Genomic DNA, 15,489 nt, shown 5'->3' with positions numbered 1-15,489 from the left:
TCTAACCTTCTATGACATTGTGATTTCCTTTTTTTCGTTTCTGCATTTACTGTATAAAAAGCTTATAGTTTTGTTTTTTAACACATTTGCCTGAAACCAAACCGGGTTTATCCCAAGCAAGACCTTTATCTGCACAAGTCATAGAAATATGTGTTGCATTTAACTGTATTGTAACTATTGCATGTTTTCTCTTATTTATCTCTTCTTTATACTTGTCATTCATTGTTGTTGTCGTGCTCTTATACTGCGTCTACATTTATTATAATGTCGGAATTATCTCCAATCTTATGAAAAGAGTAGGCATAGGCAAAAATGCACTGTTTATGTTTATTAAATTATCATAAATATCAAAAAATAAATGAAAGAATTAGAAAGGTGTGTTCTCCATACTAAAAACAGTGTCAGTATGTTCCATATTTGTTATAAATTTTTTGATAATTCTGTGATTTATAACTTATTATTAAAAACTAATTATAATAATTTGTATTTAATAATTTTAGACTTTTTTTAAGCTCCTCTTTTGTGTATAATTAAGAACTGAATTCAGTTGATGAAGGGGACATGTTGCACATGCAACACTCTTAACCCATTCCCTGACATGGCTTAATTTTACATTTTAAACACAAGCAAGGAAGATCAAACATCAGACCGGTAAAGACGTTCAATTAAAATGCTAGAATTCCGTTAACAGCGGTTTTTGTAACCATCGTATATGTGCACAAGTCAAGTGTTATGGTATTGATTGTTATGGTTGGGTTCATAACCCTAAATAGAGATGCCATGACTGTTGTAACAGAAGGGACTTCAGCTAGGACAATGGCTCGTTATCAGATTACTCGGTTATCAAGATATACCCTCTGGGATCATTTATGACTTCAAAATGTAACTAGTTTTTCTCCTGGGCTTCTACGCTTTATCTTTTTCACTATTACACTACCTTGGGAATTAGCCCTTCCATTCAAATAAAAAGGGAACAGAGACATTTTTCAATTATTTTAATTTGTCATAGGTACGACCTTAATGCCTATGCAAATAAATATGGTCCCGTTATTTAAATTCTACCTTAAAACACTTTATCTATGCTCTAGCTCCTTCCAAGACACCAAATGCTTGCTGTTTTTTTTAATGTACCTGAACATTCTTTGTAGGACCCGTGTTAAAGGACATTTGTTCCTCAAAATAAAGGTTTGCTTATTCTGTGTATCCCTCCTTTCTCCCCTGATGAGTGTATTGCAGTGTTTTAAAAGGGGTGAATAACACATATAGAAACTAGACTTGGCCATTCAGATTCGTACCAATTTTTTTGCCTAATTCGTGCAATCGCATGAGTTTACGAAAACAAGTTGGGACTCCCAATGAAAATCAATGATAAAACGTTTGAGTATTCGTTATCCGTTCTTTGTTGCTTTTGGAGAGAGAGAGAGAGAATATTGCACACAAATAACCTCCTGTATTACCAAAAAGTCAGCAAACCAAATAAAAAAAAAAAAAAAACACAAAATGACAAAATCATCTGAATCGAATTTGCTTGGCGTGCACCACTCTACTAGAAACCCTAAACAAATAAAATGTTAGTCTTTTTCTAAACCAGGAACTCGATTACATGAATAGCTATCAACAAGTCACATAAAAAGTCTTGTTAAGTCCTGTATGTTATACACTGCACATTACTATTGGGTTAAAAGGACAGAAGAGTGTTGTAACGGGGGAAAAAATGGGAATTTAGTGCATTTTACAGATGTAAACAATACCTATTTTATCAAAATTAGAAATTTGGATTCCATAGGAGCAGCTAGCTTATTTTCTCAGAATTGCCAAGGCAATGCTCTGCCACAGGCTGCTACCAGTCTTGGTTTCCATAAGGGGAAACAGACAAGCTTAATTTTAACAAAGAAACAGAGTTATGAAGGTGACATTTCCATTTACTTACACATTTTATCAAAAGTGTTATAAAAATTATATTATAAAATTAATTATAGAATGAAATTCATTCTGCACAACTTTCATCGTCCCCATCCAACCTCTGCAGACATTAGCGACACTCAATCAAAATCACCTCACTATTTGGTAGAAAACATGGATGCAACTAACAGTTAACTAATAGTTTGGGGGCTACTTGCACTCTTTACCGTCTCCGTTTGGGCAGAAGAATTGCCAGTTTGCTAATTAAATTACAGAGACCATAGAACATGCTAATTGCCAACACGCATGAATTGACTGCTTATTTTGAACAGTAACCAATGTGCGTGATTATAAATCATTCATGAGATATTCCACAAGAGTTACCGCAAAGTTTACTTCCATAAATACCCAAGGCGACCATCATATTTTCATCTAACCCCTTACCAGCCTAGACAAGAACAATGGGAAAGATGGTCTTTATTTATCTGAAGCGTTAGAAACCCGGCCCGCCGTCTCCCGTCACCGCACATCTGCAGTTTGAGCAAACAGGGATGGCTCCAGATGGCTCCTTTACCTCGAAACACTTATAGAAAACAAATGCCGCACGGCTTCACTAGCAATCAGTGATCTCCTGCAAGAAATTTTTACATGAAACCCCCTGGTCTGGGAGCTGGGGGACACATTGCAGTTTTTTTTCTTTAACAAGAAACCTTTTAATAGGTTTTCCTTGCACTTCTAGGACCATGAGATTGGCGCACAGCCACTAAGAAAAAAAATGTCTAAATACCCTTTTTTTCTAAAATAAAATCTATATGGTGACCACATTTACACTTGCTGTTCAGAGATGCTTTTCTTTCACATGGAAGAAAAAAATAGTGGATGGTGTGGTGGGGACTCTTCCCCTCCAAAGCTCCCAGACACAATGGACCCATCCAGAACCATATTACAGATAGCACTGTGACTGTTTCGCTGACGCCTGTAAAAAGGGCATGACTGCTATTAAGAATATTCCCAAACCTGTTGTGCCCCAATCTCAAACTCCTTGTAAACCAAATCTCAGGGGACAGAGCACAACCTACATGTACTATCTTGGATACGCTTGCCTGCCATCTCATGCCCTTGTGTTGGATCTCTACATGCACCAACATGCTCATGTCATCACATATCCATCATGTCCCAGGGCTGTCACACTATATAATTGGATTACATACCTTCATGAAACCAGGCTACTAGAACACATACCATATAAAAAAGTGAAACATATCTTCAGATAAAAACTTTAGTTCCTCAATAGTACGCAAGCGTTCCTCCCTCTTTCATGCATTAATAGGGTAACAGAAGGCTGTAGGAAACAATTAAGTGACAAAACACTGTGCTGTCCAGATGGCAAAAAAACAGGTTTCTATGGGTAGTTTCCAAAGAAACACAAGTTATTTGCCGGGTTCATATTTAAGAGAAATGCTTTTTAAAACTGCCTTTCAATACATACAGAAGGAAACTGTAGAACTTAGAAACAAAACAGCCAACTTTGGACAGATGTGAATCTAATCAACATTAGCTGCCATCAGTAGTACTTTAGGGATATGACGTCCCCTGGGCTCTTGGAGTTTGACTACATGGGGAATAAGGTAGAACACACTGATCATGTCTTAAATGCGATACTGTTCAATCAGCAAACCCTGTGGCTGACCTATAAACCTATGTAGAAAAGCTTGGTTGGAGGACATTTTCGGCACCCTCGTTGAGTCCATGAAAGAAGGAAGTTCAGAGGACAACTAGAACATTGACCACCCCCGCAAAAGTCTCCCAATCAATAGCCTTTTCCTTTGTTTACTACTATCAGGGATATTCCAAAAGCCTTTAAACACATTCCCCCTTGAGTGTTCTCTTCTGCATCAATATTATCACTGTGGAAGGTTACCTTAGACAAACAGGGAGCACCATTCTAAATCAGGGAAGGGGGAAAGCATAAATGCGATATTTAATGGCCCCTCTACAAACAGACATGCTCTTTGTCCATGGGAGGAAATCACTGGCAAACGTTTATTACATGGAAACAGACGCTTATTCACAGCATAATCACGGAAAGTGTTTTACAAACTGTAGACTGTACTAACTTTCAACAGTAAACTATTGTAACAGGGAATATGGAGAGGCACAGTCATAAAATCAAAAACATTCTATATAAAAAGATATATTAACTACAGTGTTAGTATTCCAAAGCAAATATCAAACAGATGTTGTGTTTCCTTGTGCAGATCTCGGTCATTTTCTCTGAATGACGAAAACACTTAACTGTTAATTTCCCATGAGTACACAAAATCCAATGGACAAAAGTGTTGAGTTTAACAAACAATTTCCATTCAGTTGCTCTATACATCTGGTTACATGGTCTCTAGCGTAATCTTCAGCCTCCAATTAGGCTGTGCACGAGCCTTGGGAAAGCAATGGTAGTTATCTAGATTGCCAGGACAAATCCTCAGAGACTGGTAGCCATGGCTCCTAAAATCTGATTGGAAAATGTTAGTTTTTGTGTCATATGGGTCTCTTCCTGGATAAAGTAAAGCATTCTGGCTCCTAAAATATTTTTGTCTAGTCACTATACTCCAGTTCAGCTAAATCCACAATTACTTCTATGTGGATTAGAGTTTTAAACTCAATTGACTTTCGACCAGTGAGTAAATACCAGGTTGGCCTTGTCAGGTAATATGGACTGGAAATTATATATATAATCTCAATTTAATATTCCCAAATGGGGAGACTGGCGCTAAAGCATAGTTTAGCCATAGAGTCTCCATTCGTGGCTATCGGCCAGTTGGGGAGATCAGAGATCTCCCTCTAACTGACCCCAAATAAAAGCCTGCATACAAAAGGCCGGTCAGACCTTCGGTAACAATTTTGGGCTTGCTCAAAGAGGGAGGAACAAAGTGGGGTCATATAACACAAAGTCACGTGACACTGTTAAATGTGTGGCTGTGTGTGCAGCGAAGAAAATCTACTGGAGGAGCTAAGGGGGTAACAAGAAAGGGGAGAGATATCGAGACAGAGGAGAGATCATGAGATACGGGAGAAATTGTGAGAAAGGGAGGTCTATAACCCCATCTGAACATAGGTGGGAATAGCCATTTGTGGGACGAGGCTAGCCATGTATACGGCTGGTAGTAGGAGAGGGAAGTGGATGAGGAGTGGACACGGCCAAAAACCACTCCCCTGCTTATAGGATGAGGAAAGTGACACAGAGACATGGGGGAAGAAACGCTTCACCCCAAGACTCCGGGTCAAACTCATAGAGTTTCCCAGTATGTTGGTTACTAAAGCCAGCAGTACTTATACAGTAGAGTGCAGTGGACTTCTGTTAATACCGAAGCTCAAGATTTAAATAATCATCCACTCCAATGCCAAACCTTGGACACAGTACTTAGATGTAGAGGCACATTTATCAAGGAAAGGTGAAGAGGGTCTGGTGCAAAGTGCCAATGATGGAGCGATCATCAGAAACATTCAGTTTTCTACACTAAGTACTTTGGCCCAGAACTGTTGATAAATATAGTCTGCAGCCTTTTCATAAATACATAATTCCATGTGGCATCAGATTATGAACTAATCCTTTCAAACCATATGTTTTGTAGAAAATCGCTTGTAATGATGCACTTATTGCTACAATTAAATTTTCAGATGATGTTGAAAGGTCACCGTTAATCATTCATGGACTAACTATAAAAGGGCTGCGGACATTAACCCTTTGCTGTTAAAGAATGGTATTATGCTGCCATTTCACAAAAGATAAAGATCTTAATTTAAAGAACCAGGCCTGAACTTCTAATCTGGCCACTGGACCAATGTCCGGTGGGCCAGTGGCCAACACGGAAGCATACCTACCCATACTGCTGCTCCCGCAGCAGATCGTGTCCTGCAGGGTACGTCTGCCAACTGGAAACATGCAAGTGCCAGGGCCACTAAGTCATCCCAGGTCTAGCCCTGTAAATAACTATTATTTAAATTTGTCAGACACTGTACATGTGCACAAACTTTGTTTAAATGGCTAATGACGTGTTTTTTTATGAATTATAGGTTGGTGGCTGTAGGGACTCATACCAGCTATCCTTATTAAAAATATATACTTTGTAACGTTGCACATATACAATCTCACACACAATTAAATGCATGTACAATTCTGTGTTTATGTCATATATATACGTATACACACAATCGTATATGCATATACCAATCAACTGGGACGTCTCACACAGTTTGTGATAAATACAGCAGATTATTCATAGATGCGGATTTGACACATGCAAGCAGTAAATCACATCTGTGCTTTGAGCTAATGACTCACTGCAATCAGCCTTCTTTTATATCATGTTTGTTAATGTCTAGATCTGTAGCATTTCTTTTTGGCTACGTTTAGATTTCTCTTGGGGGCTCAAATGTCTCATTTTCAGTATGGATAAAAAGGACTAGTTTCCCATAGAGCAAACTAGTGGCAAAGAATATGCATTCCTGGGAGCTATATACCTAATCTATACAATAATCACCAAGAACCATAATAAAAACTAGACTTGTGCATTCGTCTTCGGGCGAACATGGAAACGAACACGAAGAGTGCGTTTTCGTGATCGTTCCGAAGACACGCCGAAGAGAAGACGGCGGCGGTAAAACGTAGGCGAAGACGAAGACACATACCACGAAGATCTTCGTGATTGTCTTCGTCTTCGTCTACCATTCTCCCCCCCTCTTCTAACTTACCTTGTCTTCGCGGCAGTTCCCGGAAGTGGAAATCCGGAGGTTCGCCGTCACGGGTTACAGGGCAGTGCGAATGAGCTTATTGGTCGCCTACAGGGACCTCCTCTGGCATCAACCAATTGGTTGATGCCAGAGGAAGACCCTGCAGGTGACCAATAGGCTCACTCGCACGGTCTTTGTAACCCCTGACAGCGAACCTATGGATTTCCGCTCCCGTTAACCCCTTCGATGCTGCGTTATCTAACACAGCATCGAAGGGGTTAACGGGAGCGGAAATCCATAGGTTAAAGGGCCGTGCAAGCTACCAATAGGCTCACTTGCACGGCCCCTTAACCCTTTAACATTTAACTAATTGAACAGGGAGGGAGACCAGTGGCATCGGCAGGGTAAGTTGCAGTATTGGGGTTTTAAAACCCCAATGCTGCAACTTACCCTGCAGATGCCACTGTTCTCCCTTCCTGTTCAATTAGTTAAATGTCCGTACGAGCGACTTTATTGGACTTACATTTAACCCGGCACAGACTTACTAATTGAACAGGGAGGGAGACCAGTGGGATGTGCCGGGTAAGTTACAGCACCAGGAGCCTAAAAGTCTGTACGAGCAACCAACAGAGTTTTAAAATCCCAATGCTGCAACTTACCCGGCAGATCCCACTGGTCTCCCTGTTCTATCAGTTAATAAATGATAGAACAGGGAGACCAGCGGGATCTGCCGGACAATTACGGCACCAGGAGTTTAACAGTCTGTACGAGCGACCCTATTGGTCGCCAACAGGGGGCCCCCTGCTGACGACCAATAGAGTTGCTCATACGGACATTTAAACTCCTGGCGCCAGAGCGGCTTTAACCCCGTATTAACTCCTTAACCGGGGAAAACGAAGAAAACCCGAACACGAAGAGAAGACAGGACCAGGCAAATATTCGCGGAATACAAAGTTTTTTTTTTTGCCGAAGACGAGCACGAAGACGAACACGAAGAGCCCCCTGGTGCCCAAGTCTAATAAAAACACTTATTATAAACCAGTGCCTTGGCTTCCGTTTTGCAGTATGCACTGGTCTCAGTAGGATGCATGGCCTACTTTATCTAAAGTAAGTGTAGAGTAGACCAAGATCTTCATTTTGCCTCAAAAAGTAAAATTAAGTCACTACAGTGAATCACCTGGGTTTTTTCCCCATTAATTAAATTAAGGAAAGCGCAGGCTGCGTAAGAAACCACAGACGACCAAACTGGGACAGCAGTACTCAGAGCCAAGGTTAAAAAAAGATTAAAAAAGACGTCAAGACATTAATGTCATTATTTCTCTCTTCTTAAAAGACAAGGAACGGATGACAAACGGTTTAAGTAAAGTTACTCAGAGTCTTGTGGCAATCAAATCGGTAACAGTACATTTAGAATGCTGTCTAGGTTGGCCAAGATGGGGAATTAGCTATCTATGCAATATTAAGATAAATCGTTAATTCATAGGGGAGTTTGCACTGGGTTTGAGGTTTAGATCCTTGAGGGGGAAAATGGCCCAAATACGGGGCAAGGATAAGAAACATTTGTATATTTTATACATACGTAGGGAGCCTTCACACAAGTAAAAATGATATTCTAGTGCAGAGATAAGGAATCCAACCAGATGTGGGCGAGACAGGCTTGGAGTGGCACAATTCTCACCCAAGGCAAGCCAAGTTGCCAAAACACATGCAAGCTGAACCAAGCTAGTATATAGAATACTGGAACTCCTTGCCATTGTCCCTATGAATGCATGGGCATTCGCTCTGGCTCTCCCCCCCCTTCCACTTTGTGGAGCTGGGTAAAGTCCGTAACAGTAAAAAGTTGTATCATAAAGTGGGATTCTTTATCGCTCATCTACTAAACTCAGTGCAGAAAGGTATTCCTTTAAACAGTCAGAAACCATAATATAATATGGGTTAAGTGATGCACTTCAGACTGCCTTTATATTATCACAAGCAGAGGCACTTCATAACACATATATGAAGCATAAAACAGAGTTGATTCCATGGACCAGAAGCACTTATATTTTCTCTTAAAAATATGAAATAAAATACCTCTAGCCGTTTTGGTTAAGGGTTCATAAAGGGGCTCCGTGTTCTAATACAAAGAAACATTGAGTCTTGAACGGGTTTATTATTTCTGAAAAGAGCTTTATGAATTTACACTCTGTCCTCTTATACCCCCTCCGTGTATTTAGGCTTCAGTGGTGTGGAAAGCCTTTTACGGAAATGTTCTTTCAAAACTCGCATTATAGTATAGGACATCTGGGTCCTATCTTTTGGGAAACTGGTGTCATTAAAAAGAGATGCATGGTAAAGATAGCAGGATTTCTTGAAAATTTCCAGAAAACATGTCTGGCGGCGTTTAAACACCTCTTATTCTCTGGCGGAGAGGTCCCTGAATATAAGCGTACATCTCTGCTTGATTTCACTTCAACACTTTCTTCTACATCTCTCTTAAATATACACCTTTTTGGAAAAAGGTATAATTGAAGTACCAAGGCACTGTGGTGAAGTAATTGGAAGAGCTACACAAATTATTTAGGCCATTATGATCATAACCTTAAACACATTAAAAACACGTTTAAAAATTAAAGAATACGTTTTGTAAATGAAAAAAAATCATATGGAGCAACCAAAATCTCCAAATACTTAGTAACAGTCAGAGGTCCGGTTCTCTAAAGCCAATGGCCGCTAAACGACGTATGTGTCGGCCACCGGTCATTTATAAAAGGCAGGGAACTCTATTCAAGACCCGTCTTGACACGCCCCGTTCCCCGCCCATTTTTTCCTTCAAATTGGGGTGTTTCCCGCTGCCGTCAGCAGGACCGCCCACTGACGTTAGCGACACCATGTGTCATCGCACCGGGTGACACCAACCCTAGTGACGCCACTGTGTATGAGTATGAAAATCTAAAGCTAAAACCAAAAGAGACTGGTTAATCATACTTTTACATTGATATGTGGAATATAACACTATAATGAAGCTGGAATAATCAATATATATATATATATATATCAATTAATTTGGCTTTATCAATTTCTTGTTTGGGACTAAGGTATTTGCATTGTCCCAAATTTCTATACGCGACCCATGCTTGCCCAGTATTTTCTTTTTTTTGGGGGGGGGGGGTCTGTTTTTTTGCATTAATTATATATATTTATCTTGCTTTCTTTAGACCACAGTAAATAAGTCATACACATAAAATGGACATGGGTATTTACATTAATGTATACATTTTACTAAACCCATCACACTCAGGCAATCCTGTGGCTGATTGGATTTAAATTACAAAAACAAATATACAATTATTTTAATGCTAAAGTGACCATCGCTCAGCGCAGAACAAAAATAGCAACAGACAGGAAACGCAGCCTCACATTCCAGTGACTAAACGGTTATTATAGAGTTAATATCCTTGGAAAGTGACTTTAATCTGACTAAAAGATTGGCTCAAGTACTTCCTGCTAGAACACCAAATGTTGTTTTTCTCAGGATTTGGCACAACTCTTACACTCCACTGTAATTTTCTGTATTGTTTGCTGGAGCTTTTCCTGGCGCTTTTAAAAGTGTTAGACACTCAAGACCCATAAACCACGCAGTGAATACGGACCAAAATTATCACCACTACCGACAGCCTTCCACAGGAACCCCAGAAACGATGACGAGTTATACTAAGCTGGTCAGAATACCCGAATCCAATGGATGCGTTTGCCTGCAGAACAGTCCGCTGGTTATGAAAAGTTTAAGGATTTAAGCCTAAAAGGCTGTATAGGCTCCATGGGTTGCTGTTTCTGTTGTGACTGGGCCCATTGACCCTCATAAAGCCACTGGAGTGAGGAATACTTAATAGCTTCTAATGGTTGAAGAAGGCATAAAGTAGTTGTGTATTTAGTATTACTAAATTGGTAGGCATTTGGGAATAAAACTTCCTGGGTGCTATTGCCCTTTGTCCAGATAACCTGCCAAGAAGAGGTCAACTGAACCCTACGCACATCCTGAGTACCCTTACATCTGCTTGCATTTCACCACCCCGCCAAGTTCTTCTCCGTCATAGCATCCCTCATTTACCCCTTCCATGTCAACCCTTTTGCCTTTCGCTACAACCATCTTATTCACGTACAAGAACCAACTGGTATTATCACAATGGCAGCCTATGGAATGTTGGTCCAATGGCTGTTTCCACTGGATACTACTGCAAGAAACCATAACTTTTTATACATAAACCACCAATGTGCGGAATTGTAGTACGAGTTTAAATACTGCCTACCTCTGCCACAAAAATGGTGGAGCTTCTTAACTCCATCAAACAAACTCATGAACAATAGTTCTTAATGCAGCAACGTTTATAGGTAAAGAAAGCCACATCTCTCACCATCGGAGAATCACTATGTGAAATAAAATAGGCAAAGTATTCTCAAGAAACACGGCACGTCACGGCTATAGAACTAAAAATGCAAATAGGCACTTCTAAAAAGGTAGATAAAATTAACAACCTTGTTTAAAATGGGGGAAATTATCTTAAATAATAGATTCCCTATAAAGATGCATTTGTTTCATGGAAGATTAGTCAGGTTAATGGTATATTACTCATAATGTAAAACGCAGCCCATTTGATCATTGTACGATTCAGCGTTAAGGTTATAATTAAAGTACGTTAAAGGAAGACTCTATTGTCAAGACAAAATTTTGCCAGTGATGGCTCCTTAAAAAAAGATGGAGTGGCTGAATCCATGTGGCTGTGTTAAAGAGCCAGTAAATTGTGATAGTAGCTTTCAGACTGTTTGACACCAGCTTCAGAAGATCCTTCGCCTGGATCAGAATAAGAACCGCATCCTCATTCAAATCTATTTAGGACCTATTTAAGATCACCAGGAGAACATTATATTACGTAGTGTACCTGTGTTAGAAATACCCACTAATATTTTTGACCCGGACCTCCTAAATACACGCATTCCAACGAATGCAATGCACTGAACCGCTAGTACATTGGATAGTAGACCCCTGTGCCTAATAGCTAGTGATGGTCTTATCATAATTACCGGTAACCAATGTTCCATCTAATTTTTCTTAGTTGGCGTGCACAGAAAATTTCTCTTGTGCAAAAATGTTCACAGTGCAAAAATTTTGTGCGCACAATATCCGCGCCGCATAAAGTTTAAAAAAAATTATAATTTTTTTCTTTTTTGGGGAAAAACTTGTGCGCACAATTTTTGGACGTGTGCGCTCTCTTAAAAAGCTATGTGCGGGCGCACAAGCGCACAGCTTAGAGGGAACACTGCCGGTAACTATATTACTGTTACTGAATTATGGCTAACAAGCAACTAGCCAGGAGCAAATTGTTTGTGGCATCTATATCCTGTGTGCTATTATGATTTGCCACCATGTGATTATTTGTACAGCCCTCTTAAAGACAAAAAATAGCCTAAGCAATGAGTTGTAGTGTCCTAGATTATCAGAAAATGTAATTTTTTTCCCATGCTCATAACTTTCACCCTTGAAGCAGAAAGCCTTGGGATGTTTAAATAATAATGATTCTATTAAAAAAGATGGAGAAAGGAGGAAAGCATCTTAAACTTGCATTACTGTCATTTGTGATTAATTTGATAAACCCAAACAGCTTCTTAAGAGCTCCGTTTCCTGCAAGAATCAAGCAGGAACTTTTAATGCTCTATTTTATAAACACTCTGATGACTGTTTTTGTGAATCATAATATAAAAGACTAAGGAAATCAGCGTTCTAGGATCCATTATTAAGAAGGTGGAGAGCGCAGACCATATTTTTATAGTATAGGATCTGGAAACTGTAAAAAGTTTATTAAACATCTTTCTACTCTGATCATCTTCTATGTCCCTAAAGGAGAAGACCAACCCTCATGTTCATCCACCACCTTGCTTCGAAAAAGTTGTAACCTGAATCTTATTAATACAATGAAAAAAATAGAAGGGTGGGAAGGCCGCTGTCTCCACTATCCTGGAATAATTCAAAACACCCTGTGAAGTTAGTGGCATGTGGTTCAAATAATGGGGATCTAGCAACTTTGAGGAAATAGGGATGGATCTCTTAAATAACTGGCCATTGTACCTAGTAGCTACCCAGACTCTCCTTTTCTGTCAGATATGGAAGTGACAATAAAATGGGTCCCGTAATATTGGTGGTGTAAGGTGCTTGATCAACATATTTGGGACCTGTCAAAATTAACACAAGGCTCCAGAAGTTAGTGATGTCTGGATGTCTGGTTACTCCCCTTCCAGGTTCTACTTACTACTGGGGACGAGGAAAGGAGATTATTATTATGTTTGTCACTGTTCTCATTACACTACACATGAGATGGTAAAGAAGCTGACTGGTGGACCACACATTATGGCAGACATTATTTACTCCCCTGTGCAATAAGCAGATGTCTTAACAAAGATCCATAAATATCTCCCGCATACCAAGCGAGGGCATTCAAAACCCTGTGCTCAGAGCGTTGATTTAATAGGGGGCCATGCTGCAATTGTTTATCTGGGTCATTCTTCAAACAAATAATGTATCTGACCAATGCGCATATTGCTAAAAAGAGCTTTTGAATTTCATCCACTTCCGAGATCAGACCTTTGCTTAGGTCGAGAGAGAACCGGGTCACAGCCAAAAACAGAGCACAAGGCAGTGTGACCTTTGTGTCACATAGGAAGTTCTTTGAAATGTTTTCTTTAACATTAACATTATTCTTAACACTGCAGGTCCATAAAATATATTTGTTCCATGAGAAGCATTTATGTACCCTTTTTTGTTTTCCTTCTAAAAGCAAAAACGTCAGTACTTCCACTGGCTCTTGTTGTTTACTGGCCTTTGGTGGCCCTTGTGTACAATATGCCAATTAAATCTCAGGTGAGCCTGTCTGCCAAAACCAGACATGATTACCATGTCCCTGGACACTATTTATCTGGAGAACAGGCCTCGATATGCAGAGAAGATCTTAACATCCTTAATGAGAAAAGGGATTAGGAATACTTCCAGTGGGTCTCCCGAAAGGTGTTACTGAACATGTGGAAACAAAATATCTATTCCTGGATATGAATGCATTAAGAATAGCTTATACTCAATAACATTATGCAACATTAAGATACCAATAAAGTAAAATAAAAACGTAAAAAACAATGTAATAGTTATAACCCCAAAATGTAATTTGCTTGGAAAGGCCTAGATGCTAATCCCATTTAAATCACTCTAAACCAACACCACAAGGTCTTAATAAAATTCCACAACTAGAAGACCGATACTTTGATCATTCAAATAAACAACTGCATACCTGTCAAGTGTAGGACTTCTTTAGGACTTGAAACCCCAGTCCTTCTTCCCTCCCTTGTTGTCCCTCTTTGCTGTTATCTCAGAATGTGTGATGGCTATGAGTGTATCCCAGTGTTCTGCGGCCCCAAAAAGTTAAAATAATGTGTATAGAAAGAGCAGAAGATTGTATAAATAAAATACAGTATTCTTCTCCCAATACAAAGGGGTCCATCTCTGGCCATTTATGCAATTGTGCCTCTACAGATCAAACCCAAGATGAATCTCCTGGACATTGTCCATCTTTCTTCCTTAAATCATATTCACTGTTAAAATTTACTGAATGCAGGTGTCAACCTCTGTCATTTTAACATGGTTATCTATAGGTAGGTATAATAAAAAAAAAGAAGAAAAATGGTTCTCCGAGAAAATCTATAGGTGAAAGATCTATAGGAGATTAGGGGAAAGGTCTAAAACCATAGAGTAAGAATGAAATGCCTATATAAATTGAACATCAAAAAAAGCTTTTTTGTTTTTGTTTTAAGAGTCAGTAACTGAAGTGGATATTAAGATATCATTGAAGGAACCTGCAGGACCATGTGCTCTGTATCCATGTAACAGGGATCTAGCGTAACGATTTTGCGGATGACTCACAACTCCTTTGGTAGGACAATCACAGTGACAGCTGCTTAAGATACAGTCTGAGTGATTAAAATTTGTTTAATTTCCACAATTAAATTACAAAGTGGGTGGATTTACATTCATCGTAGTCAGAAGAAGTCATCTTGAAGGTCGCAGTACATTTAATTAACAAAAAGGGTATAAGCTATAAGAGCCATAGTCTAGGAATGTCCATCACATCTTATGCCTTCCTTTGTGGTGAAACAAAGGAGAAACAGCCAAACAAGAAAGGTCTGCCTGAGATGCCTAAAGAGAAGACAAGGTGAGGGATGTTGGATCAGAAACATTTTAAGGAACATTTTATAAGGTATAGAGAATGGTAATACTAAATCTTGTCATTCTGCACTGGGCTTGGTGCTAGATAAGGCAGGCAGTCTGGTTTCTTCATTTAGTTCAATGTAATATATATATGTAACAGAACACATTCTATAACGATACACAGTATACTAATGCACATTTATATACTGTCTTCCATATTACCAGATGTTCAAGAGGCATTCTGCACTGGATAGAATATGTTATATAGAAGGCACCATTGACACTATACATCTGATAATGCTGAATCCAGATTACCGCATGTTAACCCTAATATCACTGAACCAAAGCTACATGTTGTTTAAGTCCCATGTAGGGATGGATTAATAATCCATAACAGGTATCACGTATCTTGAAGTCCTACCTTTTTTTGAGTATTTCTCCATTATTCATATATGGGGTGCAAACACCTACATTCTAAAAAGCCAAATTTACGTTATACTGTGAGGTTTGTCAAAGCTCAACATCGAGCTATATTTAATGTTAACCCCTCCATGTATGTGCACTAGGTGACAGGAGTTGGCACAACAGGTATAGGAACCCCAGCGGATGAGGTAGGGGATCACTACAGAGAA

The sequence above is a fragment of the Sceloporus occidentalis genome, unplaced genomic scaffold (genome assembly GCF_023333645.1).
Source record: "Sceloporus occidentalis isolate IW3139 unplaced genomic scaffold, rSceOcc1.0.p SCAF_165, whole genome shotgun sequence".
Lineage (NCBI taxonomy): Eukaryota > Metazoa > Chordata > Lepidosauria > Squamata > Phrynosomatidae > Sceloporus > Sceloporus occidentalis.
Note: the sequence above shows the minus strand (reverse complement) of the source record.